This window comes from Megachile rotundata, chromosome 4 (genome assembly GCF_050947335.1).
Source record: "Megachile rotundata isolate GNS110a chromosome 4, iyMegRotu1, whole genome shotgun sequence".
Taxonomy (NCBI): Eukaryota; Metazoa; Arthropoda; class Insecta; order Hymenoptera; family Megachilidae; genus Megachile; species Megachile rotundata.
In genome coordinates, this window is record NC_134986.1 from 14625727 (window position 1) to 14642405 (window position 16679).

General features: G+C 37.0%; 1 long non-coding RNA gene across 1 annotated transcript in view; it reads right to left on the bottom strand.

Moving 5' to 3' along the window:
* LOC105663383 (uncharacterized) overlaps positions 1-16548 on the bottom strand; it is a 23639-nt gene extending 7091 nt beyond the window's left edge. Inside the window, exons 1-3 of the long non-coding RNA XR_001096882.2 lie at positions 16408-16548; positions 16134-16346; positions 13594-13741 (exon numbers count right to left, since the gene is read on the bottom strand). This is a non-coding gene — a long non-coding RNA (uncharacterized LOC105663383). The remainder of the gene's footprint in view (positions 1-13593; positions 13742-16133; positions 16347-16407) is intronic.
* Positions 16549-16679: the final 131 nt, after the last annotated feature.

Genomic DNA, 16679 nt, shown 5'->3' on the forward strand with positions numbered 1-16679 from the left:
TACTCGCGATATTAAACACGAAATATTAATTGAGAAAGGGAACGTTTCGAAAAGCAGGAATTCCGGCGGGAAACGACGAAGGGGGTAGAAAGGAGAAAAAAAAAGATGGAGCTTCCCTGCAAGTGAGGAATTAATCGTTCCAGATATCGCTCCTACGGATTGATTCGTTTCTCGAAAGGATTGCAAATAGATCGTCTGCTACCCAAAGGAATTTTTTATTATCTCGATTTCAATATTACCCGCGAATTCGCTGTAGAATATTCACGATTCGATCGGAAGGAAAATTTCTAAATTCAGAATCTATTTAATACGGTTCCTACGAAAATTTATGATCCTTTTTTACATAACGTTCAACGTTTACTATTATTATTATTACTGTCGCTGTTATTGCAGGTCTTAGTGTTATTAATTTATTATTGGTGTTTTTGTGGTAGTTATTATTGTAATTAGTATTGTGTAATTTTTTTATGGGGAAGAGTAATTTAGGGGAGATGGAAATTTGGGGAGATGGAAATTTGGGGAGTTGGAAATTTGAGGAGTTGGGAATTTGGGGAGTTGGAATTTTGGGGAGATGGAAATTTGGGGAGTTGGAAATTTGGGGAGATGGAAATTTAGGGAGTTGGGAATTTGGGGAGTTGGAATTTTGGGGAGATGGAAATTTAGGGAGTTGGAAGTTTGGGGAGTTGGGAATTTGGGGAGTTGGAAATTTGAGGAGATGAAAATTTGGGGAGTGGGAAATTTGGGGATATGGAAATTTAGGGAGTTGGAATTTTGGGGATATGGAAATTTAGGGAGTTGGGAATTTGAGGAGTTGGAAATTTGGGGAGATGGAAATTTAGGGAGTTGGGAATTTGGGGAGATGGAATTTTAGGGAGATGGAATTTCGGAGAGATGGAAATTTGGGGAGTTGGAAATTTGGGGAGATGGGAATTTAGGGAGTTGGAATTTTGGGGATATGGAAATTTAGGGAGTTGGGAATTTGAGGAGTTGGAAATTTGGGGAGATGGAAATTTAGGGAGTTGGGAATTTGGGGAGATGGAATTTTAGGGAGATGGAATTTCGGAGAGATGGAAATTTGGGGAGTTGGAAATTTGGGGAGATGGGAATTTGAGGAGTTGGAAATTTGGGGAGTGGGAAATTTGGGTAGTTGGAAATTTAGGGAGATGGAAATTTGGGGAGTTGGAATTTGAGGAGTTGGAAATCTAGGGAGATGGGAATTTGAGGAGTTGGAAATTTGGGGAGTTGGAAATTTGAGGAGTTGGAACTTTTCAGAGATGGAAATCTAGGGAGATGGAAATTTGGGGAGATGGAAATTAGGGGAGTTGGAAATTTTTGAACTTGGAAATTTGTGAATTTAGGAACTTAGGAATTCAGGGATTTGGAAATAGGCGATATAGGAATTCCAACCCACAAAATTAAAAATTCAACAATTTACAAAATTCCCCAAAAAATTCCCAAAAATCCACAAACTTAAAACTCCAAAACTCACAACACCAACAAATTTTCATAAATACCTAAATTCCAAAGTATAGTTATCAATATAAATACAAAAGTACCATTCTTCTCCCCATAATTTAATCAGAAGAAAGCAAAAATATCTAAAAAAAATTGAATTCCACCCCGATAAAATTATCCGTATCCAGCGTCGTTATTATCCCCCGACCTTATCCCTCGTTCTTCATCAAGATTTCACGATATTCCCATGTTGTTCGTTAATTTAATTGTCCCGTTAATGTTCGGCAAGGCAACACTTCCTTGAAAATCGTAAGAATGTACGCGTACAGCCGGTTAGAGGGTGGAGAACAAGGGTGGTTGGAAACGTACACGTGACCAACCACCGTGGACCTCACGCATGCCCCGTTTAATACCACAGCTTGACGGGTTGGTTGGTATGCGGGGGTGAGGGGTGGCTACCCCTAGCTAGGTATATTGGCGCCTGCCGTTAAGCTCATGTTGATCCCTTGTACCGGGATAGAGTTGCTCGATACGCAGAGACCTTACTCCGCCATTTTTTGTACGGATCTTTCTCGATTTTATTAAATAAATAATTATTTTTCTCTCACACGATATTCAGTGTTATTAATAATAGATTTTGATGTACATGGTTTACGGCAGAAATTTGGGGACTTTTGGCGTTTTTGGGTGTTTGCGAAATTGGGAATTTTGGGATTTGGGGATTTAGGAATTTGGGAAATTGGGAATTTGGGATTTTGGGAATTTGGGGATTTGGGATTTTGGGAATTTGGGATTTTGGGATTTTGGGAATTTGGGGATTTGGGAATTTGGGGAATTAGAAATTTGGGGATTTGGGAATTTGGGGAATTAGAAATTTGGGAAATTAGGAATTTGAAAAATTAGGAATTTGGGGAATTAGGAATTTGAGAAATTAGAAATTTGGGAATTGGGAATATTTGGAATTTGGGGTATTTGGAATTTGGGGAATTTGGAATTTGGGGAATTTGGAATTTGGGAAATTTGGAATTTGGGGAATTTGGGGAATTTGGGGAATTTGGAATTTGGGGAATTTGGAATTTGGAATTTGGAATTTGGAATTTGGGGAATTTGGAATTTGGGGAATTTGGAATTTGGGGAATTTGGAATTTGGGGAATTTGGAATTTGGGGAATTTGGAATTTGGAATTTGGGAAAATTGGAACCTGGGGAATTTGGAATTTGGGAAAATTGGAATCTGGGAAATTTGGAATTTGAGGGAATTGGAATCTAGGGAATTTGGAATTGGAGGAAATTGGAATCTGGGGAATTTGGAATTGGAGGAAATTGGAATCCGAGGAATTTGAAATTTGGGGAAATTGAAATCTGGGGAATTTGGGAACTTGGAAATTTGGAAACCTGAAAACTTGAAAATTTGTAAACTTGAAAACTTGAAAACTTGAAAACTTAAAAATTTGAAAACCTGAAAATTTAGAAAAATAACATACAATATATTCACAAACACAACAGTCCATAAATACAATTTTAAAATATAATACACAATAATTGCAACATTGAGCAGCCGACAAAATGGCGAAAAAGCGACAAAGGTCGAGAGAATTTGTAGATTGATTTTGTTAATCCTTGGAGTACAAAGCATATGTTAATGTTTTGAGAATGATAACAAGTAATCGTCAGGGTTTTTCATCTCCTGAGAACAGAAAGCTGTCCACACATCGTTATCGTGTACGATACCTGTAAATACGAGATATGGGATTGCCTCGGTGTTAATTAAATCGAATACGACGATACCTGTTTGGTCGTGTTAGGAGGATATTGAACATTGTTTGCACTCTATTTTCTATTACGAGGTTACTTTATTATGTACTTATTATATATATATAATTAGAAAATTTCAAAGCTACATTTGCTAAAAAATATCATAGCTCCAAGATGGCAGAGTTGAAAAATTCCAAAATTCGAAGCTACCCAACTTACAAAATAGAAGAATTAAACAAGCTCCTGAAATTTCAAAGTCCCAAAATTGAATAAGTGGAAAATTTCAAAGTCCCAAAATTGTATAAGTAGAAAATTCCGAAGACCCAAACACTGAAAGTGCCAAAGTCGCAAAAGCATACACCTACAAAACTTCAAATTCCTGTAAATATAAACTTTCACGCTTCCCATCTCCCAAAGTTCAAAAACTCCAAAACTCCTAAGAGGGTTATAAGAGACAATGAAATCCCCAAGAGTCAAACTCCACAATCCATAAAATATATTCCACTAAAAAATCACCCTTCGAGAAGGTAAAAAAAAAAGAAAAATTCAGTACAGGATTTCGTAAGGGTAAATCGGCAGCACCCCAAACATCGGGTGAGAAGAATCAACAGGCTTCGAAAAGGACCTCGAGCAAATTGCGAACGATTCCTGTATTCTCAAGAGACGTTTGTTTCGTCGGCCAGCGGAGGCCGAATTTTTACGAGCGGCATCCAACGACACGAATTTCTTGCCGCGGAAATATTCCCACCGAGCTTTTCACTTGCAACCGAGGGGTTGCAAACGGTCATTAATTATTTATGTGCGGTAAGACGTAACGATCGTGACGCGTGTCGAGGCTTTTACTCCGACAACCTTCTGTCCGAAGGTCTACGCTTTTACACCTACCGAACCGCCCTTACGAATATCCTCGACGACTTTATTATATGGCTGGATCGTTCGCACCCTTAACGAACTCCATTTTTAACAAATTTACGTCGTGCACCGTTCTTTCGGTATTTGGAGAAGAATTCAGAGAGGAGGACACTGTTTTGTATGTGTGCGGTTAATTTCTTTGGGGTTGGGATTTTAATGTGTATTAAAATTTGGAAATGTAATTTAGGGGCGTAAGAGTTTTTAGTATGATTAGGGAAACAGGAGATTTTGGGCATATGTGTAATTTTGGAAAAATAAGATTTCATGTTTCATTTCAAGATTTTACATGTCGAACATATGTGTATGTGTGTGTATGTATATATTGTATATGTACATAGATGTACGTGTGTATGTATGCTTGTATATGTATATATGTGTATGTATGCATGCATTGCATATGTACATATTTCTATGTGTGTGTGTATGCACGTACTGCATATGTACACATATGTATGTGTGTGTGTATGCATGTATCATATATATTCATATATGAATGTGTCTATGTATGCATGTATCATATATGTTCATATATGTATGTGTGTGTGTATGCATGTATTATTATATATTCATATATGTATGTGTGTGTGTATGCATGTATTATTATATATTCATATATGTATGTGTCTATATATGCATGTATCATATATGTTCATATATGTATGTGTCAATGTATGCATGTATTATATATGTTCATATATGTATGTGTCTATGTATGCATGTATTATATATGTTCATATATGTATGTGTCTATGTATATATATATTATATATGTTCATATATGTATGTGTCTATGTATGCATGTATTATATATGTTCATATATGTATGTGTGTATATATGCATACATTGTGTATGTACATATGTGTATGCATACATGTATGCATGTATTGCATATGAATATATGTATATGTGTATATGTATGTACGAGTTTTTCTTCAACTTTTTTATGAATTCACCAGTTCTGAATTTCGAAGTAATTGAACTCTGACATTTTTTAACAGGCGTAGTTTGGAATTTTCTACTCATACAATGCTGTGACGATACACAGAAGTTTTGGACTTCACTTCAGAAGTTTTGGAAGTTGAACAAAATCAGAGGATAGAGCAATCGGTATTTTCAAAGGCAACCGATCAAACAGTGGAGATAGCTGCGAATAAATATTGTTCTTTGCCAAAATCACATGAGCACACGGCCGATTCATATCCGGTACGACGGGTGCGATGCAAACAATCAGAAGCTACATGGTTTGCCGTTATTTCAATTGTTTTTCATTTCATCGATGCAACATTTCATCGTCACGTTCCAGGGACACTATGATCCCATGAAAAATTGATTTCCACCCTGATATTCGATATCTGTTCAACAAACGCTTCCGCGAAATAACAAATTTTGGTTCTGCCTCTTTTCAACTTTCAAATTTTACAATTTCTTTTGAAATTCTGGTACTTCAAAACTTTTCATTTCTTCAATTTTTATATTTTTAAACACTGGAACTTTGACATCTGTTCACTTCTTTAATTTGTCAACTCAGGAAATTTGTGATATTTCAGTTTGTTAATTTAGGATCTTTGTGATTTTTCAATTTGTCAATTTAGGATCTTTGTGAAGTTTCAATTTGTCAATTTAGAAGCCTTGTGATTTTTATATTTGTCTCCTTAGAAACCTTGTGATGTTTCAGTTTGTTAATTTAGGATCTTTATGAAGTTTTAATTTGTTAATTTAGAAACACCTTCCATAAAACCTCCCCTAAAAAAATCCCTTAAAATCCCATAAAAGTCCAAGCTCGAATCTAAAAAAAATAATTTCAGATGTCATTGAATGAAACGATGACAAGTATAATTGAATGAAACGTTCGATATCTGTATATTTGGATGAAGCAAGACTATTTAAGCATGCACGCGACCCGGAGTCTCCTATTTGGATGATCCCGTATGGCGGGTCCAGCTACCAGCAAAACCACCCTTCTGGTCGAAGGTGTAGCTCGTACGAGCCGCAGTCACGTGTGCGTCACGTGCCAGGGATTACTAATTATGCCCCGAGAACGGTCATAATATCCTGAGCCCAGTGGGCACTGCATAGATACAGTTAATATCTGGCACGGCAAACACCGCCTCCATTCACCGGTTCTACGATTTATGAATAAAGTTCCTTCCTTGCCCGAAGGCCCTTCTCGATATTTGATTTTCACACACCAAGGACCTATGGATTCGGGCGTCTTTCAAGGAGCTTCTTTCTCGGTTCTTCTAATGCTTTCGTTCAGGTCTATAATCTACTAGATTTCTGATAAATTTCTTTGTAGGCGAAATTTTTTTAGGGGTAGTCCAGTTTTCTTTGTTTATGCAAATTTCCAAATTGCCAAGTTTTCAAGGGTACAAGTTCGAAAGTTTTAAATTCTCAAATTTCCAAATTCCAAGCATTCAAATTCCAAATTTTCCAATTCCAAAACTCCCAAAATTAAAAATTTCCAAATTTCCAGGGGCCCAAATTCCAAGCTTTCAAATTCCAAATTCCCCAATTCCAAAACTTCAAAAATTCCAAATTTCCAAATTCCCAAGGTCCCAAATTCCAAGCTTTCAAATTCCAAATTTGCCAATTCCAAAACTCTCAAATATCAAAATTTCCAAATTCCCAGGGTCCCAAATTCCAAGCTTTCAAATTCCAAATTCCCCAATTCCGAAACTCCCAAAATTCAAAATTTCCAAATTCCCAGGTTTCCAAATTCCAAGCTTTCAAATTCCAAATTCCCCAATTCCGAAACTCCCAAAATTCAAAATTTCCAAATTCCCAGGTTCCCAAATTCCAAGCTTTCAAATTCCAAATTCCCCAATTCCAAAACTTCCAAAATTCAAAATTCCCAAAGTTCCAAAGTCCAAATTCCTTAATTTCCAAAATTCCAAACTTTCAAAGTTCCAATTCCTAAAGTTTCTAAAATTCCTTTATTTCAATTTAAATTCCAAAGTTTCTAAAATCCCAAAACCCCAAACTATTACAACCTTCATCAGTTTCCTACCAACCTAACCTAACCCAACCTTAATTACTACTAACCTTAATTTCCTACAAGCCTAACCTCAATAACCCAACCATTTCATAACTCTTACACACATTACTCTCAAATCATAACCACTTAAAATCAGTTATATTTGCCAATATAATTTAAAAAGAATAAAAGTACATATATGTAAAGAGAGGTGTGACTTTCGCAAGAATCGTTCGATGCATTCTATTAAGAATAAGTTTCCCATGGGCGTAGGAGCGCACGTGATGAGCCAACGACACGTGACCTCTGTCAATACGACACACACAGGGGTCCACGGTCATTGAATAGGAAGAACGATCGCCATGAAATCTTCATAGGTTTCGCAAACGAGAGCAACTATTTGCAAAAGTGTCCGGCTTTTCGAAATTGCTCGTGCGACTCGTTCCGAAAACAAGGGTAGAAATCGCTCGAACCTGGGAACCGGGCTTTCGACAAACACGAATTTCGGGAACCGTTGACATTTCTGTTCGGGAGTGACAATTAAATTCATGGTGGACCATAAAGTTCACTGTCGTTTTGAGGAAGATTTATGAGATGCTTGGGTAGGTTAGGTAAAGGGAAAGGTATGTTGTGTTATTATTACGTAGTTAGTGACAACGTTCAAGATTTCAAAATTTCGAATTCTAGAATTTCGAATTCCAAGATGCCGAATTCCAAGATTCTGAATTCCAAAATTCCGAATTCCAAGCTTCCGAATTCCAAATTTCCGAATTCCAAGCTTCCGAATTACAAAATTCCGAATTCCAAGCTTCCGAATTCCAAAATTCCAAATTCCAAGCTTCCCAATTCCACAATTCCGAATTCCAAGCTTACAAATTCCACAATTCCGAATTCCAAGCTTCCAAATTCCACAATTCCGAATTCCAAGCTTCCAAATTCCACAATTCCGAATTTCAAGCTTCCAAATTCCACAATTCCGAATTCCAAGCTTCCAAATTCCACAATTTCGAATTCCAAGCTTCCAAATTCCACAATTCCGAATTCCAAGCTTCCAAATTCCACAATTCCGAATTCCAAGCTTCCAAATTCCAAAATTCCAAAATTCCAAATTCCAAATCCCCAAATACCCAAATTCCCAAATCTCCAAATCCCCAAATCCCCAAATTCCCAAATCCCCAAAGAAAATATACTTATTGCATATCAATTCTATTAGTCTCATCATCTCTCTAAAATTTCTGTGAATTTCTCGAAAACTCATCCGCCCTAAAGTTCATGTAACAATCCACCCTCCAGCATCAAAAAGCATCCCTTTCAGCGGCACGCGTGAAAAACCTCTCGAAGAGATGATCTCGAACGATTAACCGTAACCAAGCCCCTCCGAATCGATCCCTTTTTTCAGATCGGTGATCTAAAAAGATGCATCGGGAGATCGGTGTCCCGTGACGTCGACAAGTTGTTCCTGTGACCGGTAGCTGGCAATCGTGTAAGGTCGCACGAGTGCCACGTGTTGGCGCGTGTCGGCTCGGATCAAGCGAGCGGAAAATCGCTCTTTGAAGTCCTGAATTCGCTGTTAATCGCGATCTAACGCTCACCTTCCTTTATAGCCGGCTATTTTTCGCCGGAAGTCGACCGACGTGAAAACAGAAAGGGAATCAAAATCGCGGGAGAAACAAAGGGAAGATACCATGGAGAAATGTTGCAGGAGGGCTGTGCTTTATGGCAGGGGCGTAGTCATGGCATTTGGTACCCCTACTAGACTCAAACCATTACTGAAGTTTTCTATTTTAATGAAATTGTTGTTTTAATTCTTACTGTTATTTTAACAATTTGCAAACAGAAGAGGACTCATAATTTCATATGGCAATTTCACATAATTTTTTTTTTAATTAAATCTGTAATATTATACGTTTGATACAAGTGATGACATTCACTAGGTATGAACATAGTGTGATATACATGACTGTGTGTAAGCATAACTGTGACATATATGTATATAATTAATATACATAATTGATATACATGTGTCATTCACTGTACATATTGGTTAGCCATTTTATGTTTGAGATTCTAATGAATCTTCTATACAGGTATTTTTTATAAATGTTTAAGTTCAAATTGATGTGTCATAAGCGCCATTTTGTGATACTTTTATGTCATCAAATGGAGTCGGTCTTTACATCTCATAAAATTGATCCTCATTTACTATAAATGACTGGCAGCCATTTTATATTTGCGATTCTAATAAAACGTTTACATAGTCATTTTCTGTGAACCTTCATCTTTAAATCCATGTATCATAAGCGCCATTTTGTGATACTTTTATGTCATCAAATGGAGCCAGTCTTCATGTGTCTCAAAATTGGTCCTCAATTATTATAAATGATGAGCAGCCATTTTATATTTGCGATTCTAATAAAACGTTTACATAGTCATTTTCTGTGAACCTTCATCTTTAAATCCATATATTATAAGCGCCATTTTGTGATACTTTTATGTCATCAAATGGAGCCAGTCTTTATGTGTCTCAAAATTGGTCTTCAATTATTATAAATGATGAGCAGCCATTTTATATTTGCGATTCTAATAAAACGTTTGCATAGTCATTTTCTGTGAACCTTCATCTTTAAATCTTTGTATCATAAGCGCCATTTTGTGATACTTTTATGTCATCAAATGGAGTCTTTAAACGTCTCAATTATTTTATGCTGTCATTGGATTTAAAACGATTAAATAGATGATGATACAGCATAAAGTGTTAAGAAACGAACAGGTTGTGATGAATAAGTTACGTATTTCGGGTGAAATCTGCGACAGAAAGAACGGAGGTGAAAGAACAGTATTTGAATGGCAAAGAGAATGCGTTCTTACGGAATATGAATATTTAGATGCTAGTTTTTCTTTTTATTATTCATTGGACGTCGGTGTTCTTTGTTCCGCAGCTAAATTCTGCATGAATTTGTTCGGGTTAATTGACGTTATGCATACCTTGCTAGGAATTTTATTATTTCTACTTTGTCCATTGATATTTATAATATTGAAAGTTCTAATAGTTTAATTATTAGATTAGATACAATACTCAGAATAAAAACACTGCGATTATAGTTCTTAGTGTTGCAATTTTCTTTTTGATATTTCAAATCATCAAGGTTTTGATGTTTATATGTACTATTATAGTAACGTTTCAGGTACTTAAATTTATATTTCAATGACTATATAATTTGTTTATGATATAATCATATTAATTATTTAACTACTCAAGTTTATTATAAAAGATAATTTATTATACAACCGCCTTAATAATTTAATTTATCAAATTTAATATCTACAAATCATTATTCGAATTTGTAATACAAATACCTTATTTATAACACAATTTTAACTACAATTTCTCAAATTTGGAATGTTAAAATCATTGCACTGATATTTTATCGCAACCACCGTTTAAACCGTGATTAAGACATCCACCATAAAACGTTTCACGCCTTCCACCATTAAACAACTAATTCGTTCTTACGAGTTTACCCCATCTCTCTTTACCCGTGGACGAGCAAAAGAGCCCTCTAAAAAAGTAAACAAAAATCGAGGGACATCTCGTGGAGTCGACGTTTCGATAGCAGACGGCCTTACAATATAGCCACTCGGCAAACAACCGAACCCCGTACACCCACCCCATAGCCAGGGACGGCTACGTATTTGATGCAAGGACTATCTTGTACGCGAAATATTTTATTCTAACAAGGAAAAACTACTTTCTACTATAAATTTATATATAATACTAAACTCAAGTTTACAACGATACAAAATTATGAGCAAGTTTTCTTTCCGAAGAGTAAGAAGTTTCATTTTGAAGCAAACAAAGTTTGAGTCAAAGTTGGAACTTACAAAAAATATCACAAACTTGTAAAAATATAAAATTGTTAAACAACACTTTCGATATCTCAATTTGTATCTTGTATCCCTAATAAAATTATCCGTCTAAAGTGACTCTAGCTTCTTTAGTCTAAACGTCTCATCAATGTTTCCCAAACAAAATGGCTTCCACTTGAACCTCAAAACTGATCAAGTTTACATTTAATTATTAACTACCCAATTTTCAAATATTCCTATCAGAAAATTATAATAATGTATCAGTACGATTGTCATTTAAAAGCGAGAAGTGTTCATTTCCGATCGAGTGATCCCGTTTTAAAGGCACGTGTCCTTGAAGCTTGTTTCACCCTTCCTAGATCTTAGCAGCATTCCTCGCGTTGGCCCCAGATAAAATGTAATAACGCGTCCTCTTCAGGCTGGCGCGCACGAATCCATCTTTCGTTAACGAGGGTGGAGGCTCACGATTGCGTCCCAGGAATGCGTGATGACTACTTTGTCAGGAATGCGCCGCGGCGCCCATACGCGAAACGGGAGCGCCGGGACGTCACGTTGTACCCTGGACGTCCTGGTGGGTGCAGCTGCCTTGCTACCCATCATCGCACAACCGTCGATCCTTTTCCAAATTTTTCTATGACGTCAATTATTTTCAACTTTTACTGGTTTTTACTGGATATGCGTGGGTGCCATTTTGAGATAGTTTTATGGCGTCGAATTGAGGTTGAATGTGGGACGAAATTGATAACTGTTTGGTAGAATCAGGGAGCAGTCACTTTTTGTTGGGAGTATTGGTGAAATTTTTGGTTTGCTATTTTTGGGAAGCTTCAAGCTTTGTATTGATGTATTACAAGCGCCATTTTGTTATACTTTTATGTCATCGAATTGAGGTCGAACTTTATGAAGATCCAAATTGGTGAATGTTTGATAAAATCGAGGACCAGTCATTTTGTGTTAGGAAGATTGATGAAATTCTTATGTAGCTACTTTTGTGAAGCTTCAAGCTTTGTATTGATGTATTACAAGCGCCATTTTGTTATACTTTTATGTTATCGAATTGAGGTCGAACTTTATGAAGATCCAAATTGGTGACTGTTTGATAAAATAGACAATTAGTTACTTTAGGCTAGGAATATCAATAAAATGATTATACAGCTACTTTTGTAAAGCTTCAGGCTTTAAATTGACATATCATAAGTGTCATTTAGTGACACTTTAACGTCATCAAGTCAAGTCACTTGGTACATGACTCAAAATTGATCATTATTTATTGTAAATGACAATGACCCACTTTGTATGAAAGAATTTAATAAAACGTTTCTATAATTATTTTCAATAAATCTTTAGCTTTAAACTGATGTTTGTGATCGTTTTATATAATCGAACGATGTCGGACTTTTTACCAGTCTGGATATGAGCTAGAGAAGAAAAGAAGACCCTTAATCGAGTCGTATCGTTGCCTAAGTTGCATAATTTATAATCAATGACGGTAATTTTAAATGCGAACCACCCTCCCGTGAATCTCAATGCCGCAACTGGGCCCAAGAATCTTCGATGCGTATTATGATGCAGAGACACCCCTTTGTGCGTGACGAAAGGGTGCGCAGGGAACCACGTGCAGAAAATTCGAAAAAAAGAATTCTTCTATCTCTTTCGTTCTTTTTTAGCACTCATTTCAAGTCAATATTGCACTATCACAATAATAATAAATAACAAATCTTATTTACTACATAATTTAATATTTAAAACATTTCAATTAAATATTGAAGTTCATATATTATGAAAGAAATAAAGTAACTAATTTAAAGATATAATTAAATTTTCTTTTCTGTCATGCTACTCTATAACATTTACACTGAATTTATAATATACATAATAACAATTTGTATAATAATATTTCATTCATAATTTGAGTTACTGTGTAATTTAGTATTCCAAACTGTTTAATATTCCCAATAGACACCCAAGCCAGAGCATCAGACTCCCAATACCTCAAGTATTAAATAGAAATAATAAACTCCCAATACCTCAAGTGTTAAAAACTGTGTACCAACAAATAGATAATTTGCGATTGATCCAGATCTACAGATTAAAGATAAGTTATAGGGTCTAAAAGAGCGTAGCACGTATCCTGTGTAGACACCCCCTCGAAGCGTGACGAAAGGGTGTTTAGAGGTCCACAAAGGGGGGATAGTCTACCTCCCTCCTCTGTCACGAAACAACGTTCGGGACCGTATCGGTATAATTACACGGATGGCGTTAGTGTCACATATCCCTGACAATACGTCGAACGGGAGCTAGATAGGGTAGATGCACCTGCAAGGAACCATATTTCATCCGACTTTTGTGCCTTTATGCGCCATGAAATCGCGAGGGTCACCGGGTTTCCCTAATTTCTATTATGCCGAGATAAGACCGTGTTAGATATCCACCACTTTAGGGGTTGCTCGTATTTCGTTGTAATCCTATTCTCTGACCAGGTGACCTTGCATTTTACTCTTCTTGCACTTTTAAGCTCTTCTATTTTTATTACAGAATTTTATTATCAAGTTTTTAAGTTCTTCACCCTCAAAATTTTCTATTCAATTTTCAGATTCTCCTTCTGATTTTTATTGTGAAATTAAATTACTTACTTGTTCTGTTCGTGATAAAAATGTTGACCACTTCAGGTGTTGTAATCGTATTCTGTATTCAATCAAATGGCATGTTTCACATGTGTCCTATATCTTCTTGTGTCTCCTGTATCCTTAAGGTTGTATCACTTCCTCGTCATAAGATTATCTGAAATCATATTCATAGAATGAAATAACTGTTCTTAATTACACAATTTCTATTTAAAAAAAGTAATTGACATATTACATATACGTAGAAGCTATTTAAACTTGTACTTCAAGGGTTGGTACATTAATGTAACACCTCTATCAAATGAAACATAATAACTTTTTGTTTGGGTACATAATAAAAAATGAACGAAGAATTTGTTACAGTCACACATGCTAACAAATAGTAATAGACATTTCTTTTTAATTAGTTGAACAGTTAAATGTTTAACCCAATTGAATTGTTAAGGGTTGGTACAACATGACGTCTGCCTACAAACTAATTTCAGCCTTGTCTGACTACACACGTCTATTGCTATTGTCAAAGAAAATTTCCTCTCAAACACGCGTCAAAGAAAAGCAAAGACACGCGTTAAAGAAAAACGAGAATGCGTAAAAAGATAATCTGGCAAAGGTGAAGAAATTTCGTGCACACACCATCGCCGGCGGAGAAAGAAAATGAATTGCATGCAGATAAAGACACGCACAAAAGAGGAGAAAACGTTGAAACGCGTAGACAAAAGAATTCCGTAGAGGAGGAACACGTTTCGTCGCCATAGAAGATCGTCAGAGGGAAAATGGATGCCGTCTCGAGGCAATATCGCGACAAGACGCGACGTCTTCGTGTATTTTACCGGAGGAAAGTCGAGGCGAATCGAGAGTATTTGGCCGTTTGTCAGTTCGCGTAAATACGCGACAATGCAGTCCTTTGTGCGGCGATGTTTGTCAAATAAAAGCCTATATACGGCGCTCTTTGTCTTTGTTCGTGGGTGCACGGACCACGGGGGGAGCCCTCGATGATACGCCTAGTTGACTATGAAACTCTCCGCTATGCCCCTGGCTTCGGAGCCTGAGCACAAAGGGGCATCAAGTTGGGCGGTAATGGTGATGCAAAGTATTTTCGGGATCGAACACGTGCGTATCGAAGGGGACACGGTGGCCCCACGATGCCGAAATCGGCCACGACACCGAGCATACGTTTAAGGGGCTGGTGTGTTTAGAACCTGAAATTTGTCGGATACGTTCAAATTCCCTGCGGATAATCGTCGGACAGGTCCATCAATGTCTTTTCATTTCTTATAGTTTATGTCGCCAGACTGGGGATGAGATGTACGTGAGGTTTTACCTACAAATATTTCATGTTTAATTGATAAATGCAACTAGGAGTATTTTAAGATTTTGTTGTTTTTACTGTTCTATCGTTTTGGTATTTTATTGTAGATTTTTCTACTATTTTGCTATTCTGCTATCCCACTGTTTTGACATTCCAGTAATCACTGTATTGTTATGCTGTATAGCACCATTCTAATACTCTTTACTACTGTATTACTACTTACACTATTGTACCATACTACTATATTACTATACTATTTTATACTATTGTATTATTATACAGTATAATAACACAGTGCTGTATTATTCATTTAGTACAGATTCATTATTATACTATTATAATACTGTACAAGTTTATCACCATACTGTTATACTACTTCATTATTATCCTACTATACTGTTATACACATACATTGCTATACTGCTACACTATAAAATTATACTACAGTATTTTGCAATTTAAATACATTAGATAGTTTCCCCAATATTGTTAAGCAAATTGTAGAACTGAACACCAGATTTCCTACAGATTTGGAGTACTTCATGGGGGATTGTGATTCAAGAACACAGACAAAGACACCCCTGGTTCTTTATTTGCCAAATATGATTTCTGTATGAACAATGATTTAGCAAACATTGAAGCATTCAATATGTCTTTCAACCATTCGTGGTCTTGATTAGCTTCATACGAGCAATTTTTAGTGTACTGGAAAAATACTACAAAGGCTGTTATACTATATGCTATCAAATTCTGATTATATATGCTATCATACATGAAACCTCTATCATACATGAAACACTACTTTACTCTGGTCACCTATCAAATTCAGTATAAAGCATGAAATTCAGTCAACAATAAAGCAACAAATAATTTTGCTAACTAAAATGTAAGACCACACACATACACGTTTTAACATACTCCTACTAAAAATCTGTATTCAATTCCACATTTGACGATCGCGGTAGCAAATGGGTTAATTACCCCAGCTTAGCACGACATATACTTGTCCATACCTCAACCTCGATCTCGAGAGCTGCTTAAAAAACCAGAAAAAGTCTCGAAATAACCCGAGTGTCCGTATCTGTATACGTCACTGCCGGCGTTCGCTGGATTATTGATCCCCGCGACCCTAGGCGCAACCAGTTGAGCACCACGACATCATCTCATCCCCTCCATCCCCCTTCCACCAAGGTTTAAACATTAGGGCGGAACCCTGGCGAACCAATGATTCTCTTCGTACCGTTTCCCTCGCTTGTCTCGAGCACTCCGCCTCTAGATTCTCACCCTCCTTCGGGAGGGGTTGGTGCACGATGACGGCCAGGGGTAGGGGGATGATTTTCACTGTCGATGCTGTGGCCGTCGTCAAAAAAGCTTGAGAGTCCGGGCCGTTGACACGCACGAGGTATCGCGGGCGCGACAATAATCATTCAGGTGTCAAACATTAGCCGGACCCCTATTTGAAAGACAAGGGTTGAAACGAGCGTAAACATGCAAATTAAAGAGAAATTACCCACCGGAGAAGTTTGGAAGTCCGTCAGGATGGCGAACGGTGTGCACAGGATCTTCTCTTGAGGCATATCACCACGTCGGAGGACTGGAGAGGGTTGAGGGTTGTCGCGGGCCAATTCTGGTTCCATCGCGTTCAGGACGCTTCGAGTGATTTTTGTGAACGAGCTGGTCAGACAGAAGGTGCGACTTTTTTTTTATCGATTGATCGGCTGCCAGTGATTCGGGAGAGACAGGGGTGCCAGAGGGTGCGGGAGTGGATCGAGACGGTCGAGTTTGT